Raw genomic sequence first — 17,423 nt, forward strand, 5'->3', positions numbered from 1 at the left:
TCAAATTATAGCTAGACCATTGATCATGAGAACAAATCTCTCAAATAAAATTTGGTACGGGACAAGTTTATTTAACATGTATGCATCAAGCCAACAAGGTACTCCCAACACAATTGGTTCAGGGTCAGGAATCAAAAAATTTCCATCTAAAAATTTGATGTGTGCACATATGATGTTATTGCTCCACCACGCACAAAGATGGATCCCCAATTGAGGTTGAGTGCGAATGTTAGATTTCCTAACATTAGGAGGAGATATGTGTAGCAACTAAAAATTATGTGTGGAGTGAATTATCTAGATCCTCATTAAAAAAAATATAAACTTAAAGTTCAAGAGATAATTCATTTGCAAAATGTCTCAAGTAATTTGTCAGATGTATTTGCTGACCCAATATTTTAATTAAGTTGCAAATGCTCCAATAAATAGTCCTTGAAGGACATAGTCTATGATATGCCAGAAGCGTGACAGACCAATCGATCCATATGTAAAACTCTTTAAGGAAGGAGAGGAGCAAATTATCAAAATGGTCATCGATAATGAGGTAAGTGCTTTGAAAGATCACTATGACATAACATTTCATAAAACCTTGACAAGGGTTCAAGTACCTGAAAATGATGAAAAATGATGAGATCTCGATAAGTTATGTCGCCGACGGTATATCTGATACGAAATAGCACTCAATACTATAAGTGGTTACGAGGATCTTAAATTTGAACTTGTCATATAGTGCGGATAGATAAATGATTAGCCAAATAAAATGTAATATTCAAGTATATTTTGTTTCACTTAAAAAGTGTTGTTTTTGAAGTTCATAGATAAAAATATATGCCAGTTGGATACAAATGAATCATTGTGTGAAAATATAACCGTAAGATATAATATATGGTTTGTGCCTCGGGGCATAAAGGGTTTTCGCAAAAATTCTGACATTTTTAAATGAAGATATATTCTCTAGTGGTGGATGCAATAAGACTTGTTTTAGTCTGGCAATAGATGGAATACTTGAATATGCATAATGAATGATTATTATGTTTTGACAATAGATGGAATACTTGAATATGCATAATGAATGATTATTGTGTCTAACTTGACGATGAAGGTTAAATGATAATCTTTGAAGGAATTAGAAGGTATTAGTGCAATTGGTGCACTTACAAATTGCTGGTTATGCAAATGCTAGAAGATTATTTGATATACATAACGAAAGTTATGTGAAAAAATTTCATTGCATAATTCAAGTTATGACAAGAACTTAGCAAAACAAGTGACTCAACACATAGAAGATGTGTTACTTTCTTTCCGAGGAAAAGACGAGCTTCAATAAAATTGAAATGACCAATTTTCGAGTAAAAAATGATTTGATTATGTAGATGCCGAATATTTATTTGATCTATATAAAGTTCGATCGCAGATGGACTAATATTTACATATGGAGACACAACAATATCTTGGAAATTCAAAAAATATCGTCACTTCTTTAAATCAAGCAGAAATAATATTGATTCATAAATTAAGTCGGGAGTGTGCTTTATTGGAATCATGATCTATCATATGTAATCTTCTTTTGAAAAGGATATTCCAGCCACCATATACGAAAATGATATATAGCTCAATTGAATAGAGGATACAGTCAAAGGAGATAGGAAAAAGTATAATTCACCAAAAGTCTTTTCACACGTGATCTTCAACAAAATGGTGAGATAGATGTTCAAAGATGCATTCAAGTGATAATCTTGTAAAGTTATTCACTAAAGATTGTCAATATCAATATTTGAGAAGTTGTCATACAAGACTGAAATATATTGTTTTCGAGATATCAAGTAAAATTTTTATCAGAGGGAGAAAAATACGCGTTGTACTATTTTCCTTAACCATGATTTTATCCCAATTGACTATTCTGGTAAGGCTTTTAACGAGACAAAATTCACAGTGTATTTAAAGATATATGTACTCTTTTTCCTTCACTAGAATTTTTTTCCTACGGAGTTTTTTCCACTAAGGTTTTAACGAGACATATTATCTGTGGACATCCAAGGGGGAGTGTCTTAAAATATTATATTATGGATGTCCACTACACCAACAAGTTATTCACCCATTATCTCCATTACTTTCTTCCATTACGAAGATAACTATAACATCCATAACCTCCAACTTTATAATCATTATTCTTGTAACCTTTCACTTTCATAACCTCCTCCATTATGTTCATGTTGATGTCATGTTTATGACTAACCTTTTGTATGTCTCTATGTTATACGATAAATAAAGGCATAAGGGGTCATATTGTATACACTTGAAGATTTGGTGAATACTTGAAAAAAAGAAATTGATCGTAGATTGTTCCTCTTGTCTTTTATTCTTCTTGTCTTCATCTTTATATTGTTGTTTTGTTCTTTAGTTTTACAACAAAACAAACAATATAGAATACTAACAGGATACAACTCTAGCTTCATTTCAACTGTTGCGTCTTATTAAAACTGCACAACATGAATAAATGCATTAATGGTCACCTAGTTAAGCTATCAAAAATGTTGATAAACTGATACACACAATCACTAGAAAATATATCTAGATCATTCACCATTTGTTTATTAATATAATGCAAGGGGTTATACATCAGAAATAAAAGAAAATAACAACAGGACGAAAAAATCTTGATAAACATCTTTACGTCTAAGCTTCTAATGTAGAAACATTATAACAAAAAAAAATTAAATTGAAGACTAGATGAAGGTTCATATAACGATTAACAAGATGATCATATTCACAATATCAGAATAGAAAATATAATGCGTATAGATTATGAGAATGTCACCTTAATATTGTTATTATTAAAAATTTTAACAGATGGGTATAGAACTACAACAGAATAATCCATTAAAAAACGTTAGTGCTTTTGGCAGTTTTCTCAATAATTCTTTATTGATAAGTTTCCTTTCAGATTTTGTAATATCAAAGTGCAAAATATGTATTTCAGTAAGTTTAGTTATAGTCAAGGAAATTAAGTTGAATAATAACCATAGAATTCATTTAATATAGATAAACTTGCTTTAAAATACCATTAATCTCTATTGTGCAACCTAAAATTTCATGAAAATTTTCCAACGAAAACAAACACAACTATAAAACCTGATTAAAAGAACAAACATTAAAAAATGATATCATATTGTTTTATATAAGTGCATTATTCTCTGTAATTTGGGTTAAGTATATTATTGATTGCCCTCACAATATATTCATGCTCTTCTTAATAGTGATCCTTATTCAAATTTTTTCTTACTTGTTGATTTTGGAAAAAATCTTTATCCATTTGGAAAATATTTGTTTACTGATTGCATGCTCTCTTATTTAAGAAAATAATATTAATTGATCCCTCCTTCCTTTAATATTTGGCATGATTAATTCTTACTTTCTTATTTATGACAATTTTAATTATTTCCTTATCATATTTAGTTGTTCATATAATTTCTAAAATAATTTTAAATAATTCTAATTTTGGTTCTTATTTAAGAAAAATATATTTACTCTTCCTAATCTCATTCTTACTTGTTTATATTTGGTAAGAAATTTTTATTTTTTTATTGTTAATTTGGCTCTCCTTTGAAATAAGGAAAATGTTATATTAGTTGATTCATTTTTCTTTAATTAAAACTTGACAGATTTCTTACTAATTTATATCTGGTAATGATTTTTTTAAAAAAATTTCTGATTTGGCTCTCTTTTAAATAAGAAAATAGTATATTGATTGATTCCTTAAAAATATTTATTTATCTTATGTGTTCCCCTTTTTTGGCTATATAAATAGGACCTCTTCCCTTCATTATTTTTCACTCACACACTCATCCACTTTTACCACTCTGTCATCCTCTCATTGTTTTCTCTTGAAATACAAAATATTACTCTCTATTCTTGACAAGAAGTAAGAACTTAAGTAAAACTTTCCATCATTCTTCGGGGTATTGCTATGTTGCGGTTGTGGATTGAATACCTCGCTAGATACTTCATTGCTCATAAAACTATCTGCATAATCGGTTAGCCTTCTTCATTAGTTTAAATTTCGGTTTGCACTATTATATTGTATGGTTGAAATGAAATATCAAGGAAGCATCAGAGTTAGTTTCACTATTATTTCCCTCTATGTGCGATAATGGATTATTCTTTGTCCATGTTGATGTGTTGTTTATATATATTAAAGTAATCGGTCAGTACTTGATGCTATGTTTTTTTTTTCATTATATGTGTAATATTATTCCTTCTAGCAGGTTTTTTTTTTTTTAAACTTAGAATTCAAGATATTGAAGAGTCGCCTATAAGATAATTGCTGATGGAGCTATTGTTTATTTTGTTGTTCATTTGTTCCTTATTTGTTTTGTAACAATTTGTAAACTCTCTAACTTTAGTATATATAAAATATTTGGGGGATCACCTAAGGGGAGGAGATGACATGCTACTTGTTTATTTAATTTTTTTTTGTAATTTTCAAAATTAGAAATCATGCCTATAGGTGTTATGCAATTTTAAATTTTTCAACCACCTAGAATTCTTGTTTATAAGTATGGTAATCTAACCAATTTTCAACATGCTTAATGTTTTGTCTAGTAACTTTAAATTTGTTAATGAGTTTTAAATAATTAGATTCTAATAACATTTGCATGTTAAAATCAAATCCTAATAATCTTAGTAGGTTAATCGGTTAGATTTTTATAATTTTTTTGTCTTTTAATAATTTTTTTTCGGCATGTTAATCACCTAGAAATCATGTTAATAGGCTTTTAAATTTCAACATATCAATAATAAAAAATAAATTTGTTGTGCACATTTTTCTGCCACTTTTTAAATAAATAAATCAACTAATATTGTGTTGCTAATCAATAATCGCTCTTTGAAATAAAATAAAAATCATTTGTTGCATTTAACAAATTGCTTGACTTTTAAATAAATATATTTCATAGTAAAATCTTCGCATTTAATATATTGACTACATTAATGCTCTACTAGTTTTTCTTTTTATAAAGTTTTACAATATGATTTTTTTTAGTCATTGTTCAGTCCTCCTTTCAAACTTTGGATTGATTATGACGTTTATTTTTTAAAAAAATAAATAAATTAAAGCACTATATCCTAACCTATCGTTATTGAAAAAGTCAAAGGAATTACGAGGTCTAATTCCAAATTTTAAATCAAGCTGACGCGTCCCCGGGAGTACCACCTACCATGATTTTTAAAGAGGTATTATGTGTATTTATATGTAAACATTTATGTGCTTATATGTAAACCACATCTTTTAAATCATTTACAAAAAATATAAACTATTATTAATTTTTCTAAGACCGACCTCAAATCAAAAATTGTTTCTGTGGTGGAGGAGCGTAATGAACAATATTGTGGCATCATCCCTATAAAGAAACAAGCACTTTTTAAAAAAAAAATCAATTCAAAACTTGCTCAATTTTTCAAAACTTTATTTTCGCATATCTTATTCTTGTTTGGTGTAGCATAATAAATTAAATCGAATTATATTTTATATCTTTTTGTGCATATTCTGTCTTCTTGTTTATCTCTTTATTAATTGCTTAATATTTGGTCAATATTTGTTAATCACATGGATTGCATGCTCAAATAATTAATAATTGAAGTAATATTAATTGTTCAGTAATTTATTTGGGATAGTTTAAAATAAAAACAATAAAATTATTGGCTTATCTCTTTGTCTATTTTTCTGTTTCTCGCTTATCTTTATTTTAATTGATTAATATTTGTTGTGTTTATTTTTTTATTACCCTTTTTGCATGCTTAAATAATTAATTAATAAAATTATACTCAATTATTCAATATTCGTCATCACCTAGCCTTTGCATGTTTAATTAATTAATTAAAATAGTCTTAATTGTGTAATATTGATAATCACCAAGCGATCATGTTAAAATTAAATAAATAATGAAGTGACCTTATTTTCTACTTGTAACCCCTACATAGATTGCATGAAACACGTCGAGACCTACATTTGTGGACCTCGAGGGATGCCTAACACCTTTCCCTCGAGATAATTTGAACCCTTACCTTGACCTCTGGTTTGTTGATCTTAGTTAAACTTAGTTAGGTTATATAGGTGCTCTAACGCGCCTTAATTCGTTTGGTGGCGACTCTCAAAAATTCAAAATCTCAAAAGAGTTGTTAGGTCGTGCACAAAACCCGTTTTTGACGAAAAAATGGAGTGCGACAGAATGAAGACTCTACTGGAGAATATTAGGTTCTTACCATTACGTGTTTCATGCTTATCTATGTGGGGTTTGCTTTATTTTGGTTATTTCATTATTTGTTAGATGATTACCATGTTTAATTATTATTTTGTTGCCTTATTTATTATCTTTTTTGCATGTTCCACCCTTTCTCTCTTCCTTATTTGTTTATTACCATGTTTCACCTTTTTTTCCCCTTATTTGTTTCTTTGCGTGTTTTATCCTCTTTCCTTGTTTACATGATTTTTTATATGTTTATATTTTTACTTTCCATTACTTACGCATGTATTTATTTATTTATCACTTTTATAAAAATGTCTATGTGTTACCGTTTTCCAATCTAAATGTTAGATGTTACTGCTTTGATAACTGACATTCCGTTCATACTTTCCCCAATCGGGACACTCTTCTTTTTTTTTAATTTTGTTCTCGTGATGTTGTGCCTTTGCACCTCTTACAACTACTCATCTTCTCTTCAAATACCCATTATAGAGAGTCGGCATATGCGTGGACGTAATGGATAGTTTTACTACCGCGAAACCACGAGCCTCTCGTATAGAATCCTTTTCAAGTAAGTGTGAGGCCAACTCTTAGAAATTTTAGTTAAGTCATACATGCTGCATAAACCCTATTGGTTTTACCCTTGGTGTCAATCCACATAATTAGTAGTCACCCTATCGTCTAAAGGGCCCCAACACCCTTTAGATAAATTGCATAATTATGTGTCAATGTGATCATATAGTTATATCAAGCCAAATCATGTCAAAATAGAGTTTAGAATTTTACTATAACTTAACTCCAAATTGGCATAATAGGCTTGAATTAATTATTGTGTATTGCTTACATGTCGTCTTAGGCCTACCTCTGTGGCTCAACGAGGTTCCTTGCAATTTAGGTTGTTCATAAACCATTGTGTTTGTCCTTGTGTTATAGATTATGTTTCTAACTTCTTCTCTTTGTTTTTTTTTCTCTTTTTTTATACATGTTTTCCCTTCCCTAAGGTTGATTCGTGCTTCTCACTCTTGATCTGAAGAAGCTTCTATTTCGTTTCATTGATTTAATCACTAAGATAAAGTTTTAAGGAGAATAACAACGGTATTAGTGATGTGATTGGTACTACTGCGCAAAAAAAGGGTTTAGAGAATATAAAGGAAGGGTATACACCTAAAAACAATGAGGTGATATCAAAGTTGGAACAAAAGATTTTAGAAATGCAAGAACAATTATCTCATGCTCGCAATTCAAATGTGTTACTTTCTGAGGTCAACACCATTGTTAGACCTCAAGCCATGCTCACAGATCTTCCTCCGTTATCTCATCCTATATCATACCCTCAAACTACCTCAATGAACTTGCCTTTTCAAAACAACCAACATCCACATCATACCCATCCACCACCATACCAACATGATACATCCAACAAAATCCATTTAGCTCCACCGAATGCCTCATATTCTCATACCACTTTACATGCACGTGATATACCTCAAACTTCCATTACCAATGCTTCTTATATTCCTACTTTAGAAGCACACAAATTGAATCCTATTTATGTCGATTCTTCCATCCATCACTATTACAAATCAGAGCTTTCTCAAAATGATAAATTGATACAAGCTATGATAGAAAAGTTTGAGAAGTTGAACGTTCGAATACAACATGTTAAGGACAATAGGAGATAGAAGGATTGAGTTTTGAGGACTTGTGCATACATCCTGATGTCGAATTACCTAAAGGATACAAACCAACTAAGTTTGAAATGTTCAACAGAATTGGAGATCCGAAGGCACATCTAAAGATGTATTGTGAAAAGCTTGTGGGAGTTGACAAAAATGAACAAATTCACATGAAATCGTTCGTTATGAGACTTATCGGAGAGGCTTTGTCATGGTATATTAATCAAGATTCAAAAAATGGTTGAAGTGGACAGATATGGCCATCGATTTTATGAAAAGGTTTTAATTTAATATTGAGACTGCACCTGATTGGTTTTATATTTAAAATTTAAAGAGGAAACCTACAGAATCATTTCGAGAATATGCTATAAAGTGGAGGCAGCTGCTAGGGTCCGACCCCCGATGGATGAATTACATATGAAAGAACTTTTCATGCGCGACCAAGAGCCACAATATTATGAGAGGATGATGCTCATAGAGGATCGTAATTTGGCCGAAATTATCAAGCTGGGTGTGAAGATCGAAGAAGGTCTAAAAGATGGGACAATAACAGATTTGAAGGCGTTACAAGCTAACAGTAAGACTTCTCAATCAGATAGGATCAGTGAAAATAAAGATAAGAAAGAAGTGAATGTTATTATGACAGCACATGAGTCAAAATATCCTCTGATTTGCCAAACACGTCCGCGTCCACTCCGCTACCGAGTACCTCCATATCTTCAAAATCCTCCACCTATATTTCAAAGGGCACATATCTTTAAAAGGTCGCCAACACATCGACGACCCTCTCAATTTGTAAAATCCCAAGCTAAGCGTGAGAAAAATCCACCAAAGCATTATACCCCTTTGGCTGAGCCATTATGCCAATTGTATGAGAGACTTAGAGTTGATGGCTATATTACTCCTATTCCTGAAATTGTGATGAGTACACACGCAAAATGGCTTGATCATACTAAAATATGTGTCTATCATTCGGGAATGAAAGGGCATACCATATATGAATGTCGAGCTTTGAAAGATCAAATTCAAATATTAATTGATACCAAAGTGATAGATATGAAAGATCCGTAGGCATGACTCACAATTCATTGACATTAATGAAGATGGTTTCATGTTGTTTCTTCATCTTAAGATTTCAAGCAGCGGATTTACTCGAAGCTCTATCAATTTTGCAAGGATGATATGTACTTGGAGCGAGATGATATTTCTTTTATAATCTCCCTTATATATTGGAACTACGTGTGACCTGATTCCCTTTTTAAAAGGGATACGTAGGCGCCCTTTTAGGGTTCGGTCTTATCATAATAAAATTTTCATATTCCTCATTTTCAAGCATGAACTGAGGCAGAACTTTGTGAGAGGATCTCAAAAAATTTCATGGGGAGAAATATTTTCTACAAATACGAGGTTGGGAAGACCTGAACAACGGCAGAATTTTTTTAGGTGACCTCAAAAATTCCATCATAATTTGCAAAGAAGTATAGGAGCACTTTGAGTCATAAAGTGGGGCAGAAATTTTTGAGAGATCCTCAAAAATTTCATCAAAAGTTGGATCCAAAGACATCCAAATGGAGTTCAAGTTCAAGGGCTATAAAATTACTACTGTGACAAGAAGCAAGAGATGAATCAAGACACAAATCAATCTTTCCATTTCAAAACTTATAATTTTTCTTTAAGTGCAGGAATAACAGGTATAAGTCTCTCCAGACTATCACTATCCTCTGAAAAATTGCGCTCTACCTTTTCAAGAAGTGCCCAAGGCTAACCATGGATCTTTGGAAGTTGATGGTCAAGCTCTACCATTCCAGAAGTGTCAGAGGCTAAGAATGGTTCTTTAGAAGTTGAATGATCAAGCTCCGCCATTCAAGAAGTACCCGAGGCTAAGCATGGTTCTTTGGAAGTTGAATTATCAAGCTTCGACATTCAAGAAGTTACCCAAGGATAAACAAGGATCTTTGGAAGTTGATTGGTCAAACTCTACCATTCAAGAAGTGCCCGAGACTAAGTGCTATTCTCTGGAAGTTGTTTGGTTAAACTCTACCATTCAAGAAGTTACCCAAGACTAAGGGTGGTTCTTTGGAAGTAGATTGGTTAAACTCCACCAGTCAAGAAGTTACCCAAGGCCAAGAGTGGATCTATGGAAGTTAATTGTTACTCGCGACTAAGCATGGTCGAATGGAGGTTAAGCACTGTTTTTCTGGATTGCATGGACTAAACATCGTCCTCTCAAACAGATATGATTTCTGATCTCATGTCTTTAACTTTGTCATATTAAGTTTTTACTTCTCTATATTTATTTATGAACTAATCGTTATATTTAGAGGTTACAGTAAGGGACGGTCTAAAAGGAGTTTCATCTTCATACAATCTTACGCTTCAAATCCTTTAACTCAATCTTCTAGCGCGTCCATTCAAACTCGTGTCATTATCTTTGGTAACTTAGTTCGTCTCTAAATTTAGAACTACACACGACCTGATTCTCGTATAACCAGAGATATGTAGGTGGCTTAATACCAAAGTCTCGGTCGTATCCTTTTTCAACCCTATATCGCTTCAATTGATCCCACCGACATCCCTCGTCGGTCGGACAAAATCGGCTGCTAAGTCAACGTTGGTTGCCTGACAATTCATTCTTCATTCCCAAGCAACCAAGGGGCAACTGTTGACACCCAATTTTGACCGACCTTTGATCTTTTTTAGGAATGTTATCCTATTAAATACTATTTTAAAATTTTTATTAAGTTTAGAATTTTAGTCGATATTGCATAAAAATTTATATATGCCTTATAAAATTATTGTAAGTGCTATTGAAATATTTTAAAATTATTAATAAATTTTGAAATAATTACTTCATTCAAATATTATAAAATTTAAGTGATCTTTAGTTATATAAAAATATTTTAATGTATGTAGTATTTTAATTGGATGACAATTCCTTAATTTTCCTCAAAATTATTTAAATTGTAACCTATTTTATTCTAATTCATTTCAATTCTAGCTTATCCAATTCAAATCTTATTTCAATTATAGTCACTCTTTCATTTCAATTCTAGCCAATTTTATTTCAATTTTGGTCATTCCATATCTAACTCAATTTGAGTTTCAAACTTCATATTTTAATCTCATCAATCCATTTAATTCATTATATTCTAGATCGAATCCTAGCCACTCATCTAATATTAATCCTAAGATCAAGATTGAATCTCCCAAAACCTCCAATTTTATACCTAAAAGACCAAATTATTTTCTCCCTCATCCTCTCCTCTCTCCATCCGCCTATGCTCTCTTTCCCTCTCTCTCTCTCTCCACTCTTCCCCTCTCCCCCTCTCTTCTCCTTTTCTCTCCCCCGGCTGGCGAAGACCGGCGACCAGTGGCAGCTCCGGCGAGGTCTATAGCTGTTGGCCGCCTCCGCTCCTCCTCCCTTTCTCTCTCTCACCCTCCCTTTCTTATTTTTCACCCTCTCTCTCTCCCTCTCTTTTTTCTTGCTGCTACAGCCAGCGTGACAGCAGCCAGGCTCCACCGGAGAGCAGCAGCCGGTGAAGACCAGGCGGCGCCGCCCCTTCCCTCTCCGATCTCCCCTCCCTCCTCTTTTCCTTTTTCTTTTTCCTCTCTTTGCAGAACCACCAAGAAGCAGGCTCCAGCGAAACAACAGCATCCACCAGCAACAAACAGCTGCTCCGGACAGCAAAGAAAGCGGCCAGTAGCAGATCAAGAACCAGCTCCGTTCAACCTTGCTCCAGCGAGAAAATAAGATAGCAAGCAGGCGGATCCGTACAGATCCATCCAGGTTTGTCATTTCACTTAATTATCGATCTATTCTTGAATTATTATTTTTTGGCAGAATAGCCTGGTGGACCCTCGTACTTGTATCGGATTGTATTATTGATACTCATACTTAGCTTTTTATCATCTGGACCCCTGAACCTATCCAAAATCAACATTTTAAACACTTCTTTTGATGTGGCATCGCGCGTGTTGCACAAACCACGTACATGTTGGCCAAAAATAAAAAATAATAATCCACGTTTGAAATCCATGTGGTAAATCAGCCAACTAAGAATAGTCCAAACCTCAGTGAAATTTTGAAAACTTTTGCGAATTTTCCTCGTCTCCTACTCTCTCTTCTCCTCTTCTACTCTCTACGATTTCTCCACTAAGATTCGTTTGTGATTTTCCATAGATTTTCTCAGTTGAAGCTCAGTTCCACTCCGACTATCATTGTAAGTTCTTGCACTTGTGCTAGTTTTCGATTTTTTTCACTATCTTGTACGTATCTGTTTGATTAGAGGATCGATTGTCATTCAATTTTTTTTTGGGATTTTACTTTGGTTTGGGTGTAATGTTAGTGCACAGTTTCTTAGTTGATTAATGACTTCGACTGACTTCAATGGCATGTTCCGTGAATTCGAGTAGATTCTAGGGTTTTTCCGTAAAATCCCAATTTCGACTAAAATTAATATTCTATTTTTGGTCAATTGTCTTGGGTATTGATAGTGTTAGCGGTCCATTGAACAACAATTACAGTTATGATATGTTAATAGCTTTACCGTCTAACTATTACTGGTATTTTCTTGAAAAATTTAGGGCTTTTTGTGTTACAGTCGTGGTATGTTTACCCCTTTAACTGTAGTTGTTTTTCATGTTAAGTTTATTCTTGTTTTTTTCCTTTAAAAGTAGTTGTTTTTGTCCTGGTAATTTTGTGCCTAAATTTTAACTGTAGTTGTTTTTCATTTGACTTTACAGGCATCCGAAGAAATGATTTTAACTATAGTGACACTTCAATTTCATTATGGGGGCTGTTTTGTATCGGATTCTACTCTAAGGTATGCCAATGGAATAACTAGTGTTGAAAAGATTAATATAGATGTAGATGAGTTGCATTTTATGTTGTTTCATAAAATAACATTGGATTTGGGTGTTGAAAATGTTATGACATTTGGATGTAGAGTCAACAAAAAGGGTATTTTTTACATGTTAAATACTGATCATGATGTTCTAAAATTTCTAAATGGTTTGAAGGCTGCTGATTTTGTTGATGTATATGTTGTACATCCCATTAGTATACCTTTAGTTGTTGAGGAGATACTTGAATTGCCTAGCACTAATGCTGATGTGTCCTCATCTCCACAAAAAGATAGTGATGATGTGTCCTACTCCCCACATAAAAATAGGGCTGACTTGTCATCCTCCACACAAATAGATAGGGCTGATGTGTCTTCATCTCAACCATTTGGTGAAAAAGAAAATAGGGATTTTTAAAACAAAATCAGTCCCCTTTAATTGAAGAGCAGCCCTCTTTAGTTGAAGAACAAGATCCTGCTCCTAGAGTTGAAGAACATTCTGATTCTGATTCACTCTATGATGTTGATGAAAATATTGATGATTTGAGTGATTTGGATGAGGAGTTTCTTCAAGCTAGGCAGTCTAACATTCAAGAACAAGTTAAAGAGAAAGCTGATAGAGTAAATCTAGATGAGATACCATCTGGTCCTGTAGGTATAGATGCTGGTTTTGAAGACATTTATAAGGAGAGAAGGGGTAGATTTGAAGGAAATTTGGGTGGTGATGACCCTTATTTTGATAACTCGAATCTTGGTAGTGACATTAGTGAAGATGAAGGGGAACCTGTTGGGGATGATGAAGTGGTAGATCCAGCACCTAGGAAGGAAAGTGAAAAGGTCTACTTTGATCCAACTGCTAAAAAGGTTTGTTTTCAACTGTATATGGTACTTTTGAACAACATTGAGTTCAGGAGGCACTGCAAACTTACTCTATTCAGAAGGGTGTTAATATTAAGTTGAAACCTAATGAGAAGGAAAGGGTAAGGGCACATTGTAAGAGAAAAGGTTGTCCTTGGCATATTCTTGGAAGTATTGATGGTAACAATGGAAACTTCAGTGTTAAAACATATTTTCCAGTTCACAAGTGTTTTAAAAGAACAAGAAAAACAAACTGTGTAACCCCATTTGGATTAGTAAACATTACAAAGAGAGGATTATGAGTGAGCCTACCATCAAACTACATCATATTCAATCTTTGATACAAAAGGAGTATGGTTTGTATGTTAGTAAAACAAGTTGTAGAAAGGCAAAACTGAGAGTTATGAATGAACATATGGGAGATTTTAGAGAGGAGTTTTCTAGGTTGTATGATTATGCTGAGCAATTAAAGACCACAAATCCTGAAACTACAGTATCTATTAGGACATCCAAGAACACAATTCCAGGAAAAGAGGTATTTATGAGCATTTATATTTGTCTTGGTTCCTTAAAAAGTGGATGGAAAGAGGGGTGTAGAAGGATTATTGGTTTAGATGGTGCATTTCTTAATGGTGTATGTAAAGGTGAACTGTTAACTTACATTTCCAAAGATGGAAATAATCAGATGTACCCTATAGCATGGGCAGTAGTTGATAAAGAAACCAAGGAGACATGGTCTTGATTTCTCAAGTGCATCAGACATGATTTGGAGCTTAAAGAAGGTGAAGGACTAACAGTGATGTCTGATATGCAGAAGGTATTACTATATTGTTTGTTAAATTTGTTCTTTCATTTTTGGAGTATTTGATATTTAACATTGTTGTATTCAAATGTTCTTTTTTGATAGAGTCTTCATCTTGCACTTATTGATGTATTGCCAAATGCTGAAATCAGATGGTGTGCTAGGCATATATGGGCAAACTGGAAGAAAGACTGGAGGGGTGAAGAAAGGAGAAGAAAATTCTGGCAGGTTGCTAGGGCGCCATTTGTAGTACTTTTACTGTTCAAACTTGATGATTTAAGTGAGTTAGGAGAAGGCATTATAGAAGCACCATTAAAGTATAACAAGGAAGCATGGTATAGGGCATATTTTAAAGAACATAGAAAATATGACGTGGTTGAGAACAACATGTGTAAGACTTTCAACAGTTGGATTGTAGGTGCTAGGTTCAAATCAATAATCACTATGCTAGAGGAAATAAGAGTCAAAGTTATGGAAAGAATGAATCAAATGAGAGAATTTTTAGAAAAAATGGATTACTGATGTAAGACCTATGGCTATGGATATTCTTAGAAAAAAAGCTGAAATTGCAGTGAGGTAAGGTTTAATGGTGATCTTGGCTTTGAGATTCATGATCCACCATATAAGCATGTTGCTGACCTAAAAAAGAAGGTGTGTAGTTGTAGATCACGGCAATTAAAGGGAATTCCTTGTAGTCATGCACTTACAACAATTCATTTTAAGGATTGGGTTCTTGAGTCATTTGTCGACCACTGGTATAAGAAGAAAACATACTTAAAAGCATATAACAGATTTATTCAACCTATGACAAACATGAAGATGTGGCCAAAAAGTAATAGACCAGCCATTGAACCACCTGAAATAACATCCATGCCAGGAAGACCAGGAAAAAATAGGAGAAAAGATAGTGATGAGCCAGTTAAGAAGAAGTTTGGAAAGGCTACAAGGAAGGGAAGAAAAATGAAATGTTCTGTGTGTAAGACTTCTGGACATAATAAGAAAGGATGTCCAACTCTGGTAAGTTGAGTTTTTATGTTTCTTTGTTATTGAATTTTACTCATGTTATACTTTGGTAAGTTGTGCTTTAATGCCTCTATGCTTGTACAAAAAAGTTGTTGCTGGAACAAGTGATGCAAGTGTTGAAACTTTCAAATGTTGCTACTGGAACTCCATGTGCAGGTCCAAGGGAAGTTACATATGCAGGTCCAAGTGCAAGTCTAAGGGCAGTTCCAAGGGCAGGTCCAAGTGCAGGTCCAAGGGAAGTTTCATGTGCAGATCCAAGTGCAGGTCCTAGGGCAGTTCCAAGGGAAGTTCCATGTGCAGATCCAAGTGCAGGTCCTAAGGCAGTTCCAAGTGAAGGTCCAAGGAAAGTTCCATGTGCATGTCCAAGTGCAAGTCCAAGGGCACTTCCAAGTTTCACTCAACAATCAACTTCTAGTGCAACTGGCCAAAAAAGAAAGACTAACACAGCTTTGAGAGGAGGTACATCTCTTGCCTATAAGAAACCAAGACAAAAACAAGCGAAGACAACTGGTTATGGTCTCTTATTTGGATCAGGTGGCAGTGTAACTGAGAGGGTATTTATTTTATCATTTAAACACATTAAATTGCTTTAATTGATATTAGTTCATCTCTGGGTTAACTACTTCTGTTATTCTCTCAGTCTGGAAATACCGATAGGGTATTACATAGTGCTACATTGATAAGTTCAACTCCTACTAATATTGATCTTGGTTACAAACCCAAAGGACTAAGGTGGAAGGGAAGAGCTGCAATTAATCAAAGGCAGCTACGAGAGGAAAGTTACAGAAGAACTCAAGGCACACCAAGCACTCAAAGACACACCAAGCACTTAAGGCACTCAAGGCACTCAAGGCACACATTAGATTTCACTTTATTTAGCTAAATGACATGATCCCAACTAACTTTATTTTGATTAATGACTTGATCCCAACTGTTTTGTATATGAATTTGTGTTAAGTTGCTATTGGGAATACTTTGTTTTTCTTGTACGAATTTGTGCTTGAATGAAGTTATTCAGATTTCTGACATAAATGCAATCAATTTCATTATCAAATAACACATAGTACAAATCAATATATCTTAAATATAACAGCTACAAACCAAATAACAACAATCACAATAAAAGTGATATCAATACTAGTTTTTGATCCTTGTCTTCCTTGCCTTCGTTGTCTTCTATGTGTTCCTTGTCTTCCTTGTCTTGCTTGCCTTGAACTCGTTGATGAATTGTTGATGTTGTATTGTTCATTAGCATCAGCCCATCGGAAAAATCCACACCCATTACCGGATGAATAGTTTTGACAGCCCCAAAACATTCTTCCAGGATTAGTTGGTGTTCTTGATGTCTTTAGTTCAGCATATATTCCATAGTAGCAACATCGAACTGTCATCGTGAAGACCAACAAAAATACAATAGAATCAAACAAAAAAAAGAGACGAGTAGATTGAAGGAAAAAATGAAAGACGCCAAAAATAAAAGAGAAATTTTTTACAAAGACAAGATTGAGAAAAAAGAAAGAAAAAAGCTCAAAAAGGCATTAACAATGGTGTTGAGTGAATTAAAGAAGAAGAAATATCCTTTAAAGGTCAAAATATGACCGTTAGTGCCTTTTTAAGGCGTCTCACGCTCTTCCTTCGACTGAATCACACGCTCCATGTGGGTTAATTCCACATAGGATGCCACATCAAAAAAAGTGTTTAAAATATTGATTTTGGATAGGTTCAGGGGTCCAGATGACAAAAGGCTAAGTATGAGTATCCATAATACAATCCGATACAAGTACGAGGTTCCACCAGGCTATTCTGCCTTATTTTTTTTAGAAGTTTTATGCTTGTTTATTTGATGTGAAAAATCACCAAGTCGTTATGCTATTGAGAAATAACCATGTCCTACCTCTAAAATATTTCTGCTATCGTTTTGATTACTTTGTTAAATTGGATATTTGTGTTCTACTCCGTTAATCATCTCTCCCTCACTATTGCA

General features: G+C 33.5%; 1 pseudogene; it reads left to right on the forward strand.

Annotated features, from left to right (window-relative positions):
* Nucleotides 1-15,279: 15,279 nt before the first annotated feature.
* Nucleotides 15,280-15,985, forward strand: LOC114077309 (annotated as a pseudogene).
* The last annotated feature ends 1,438 nt before the right edge of the window (nucleotides 15,986-17,423 follow it).

The sequence above is a fragment of the Solanum pennellii genome, chromosome 5, assembly GCF_001406875.1.
Source record: "Solanum pennellii chromosome 5, SPENNV200".
Taxonomy (NCBI): Eukaryota; Viridiplantae; Streptophyta; class Magnoliopsida; order Solanales; family Solanaceae; genus Solanum; species Solanum pennellii.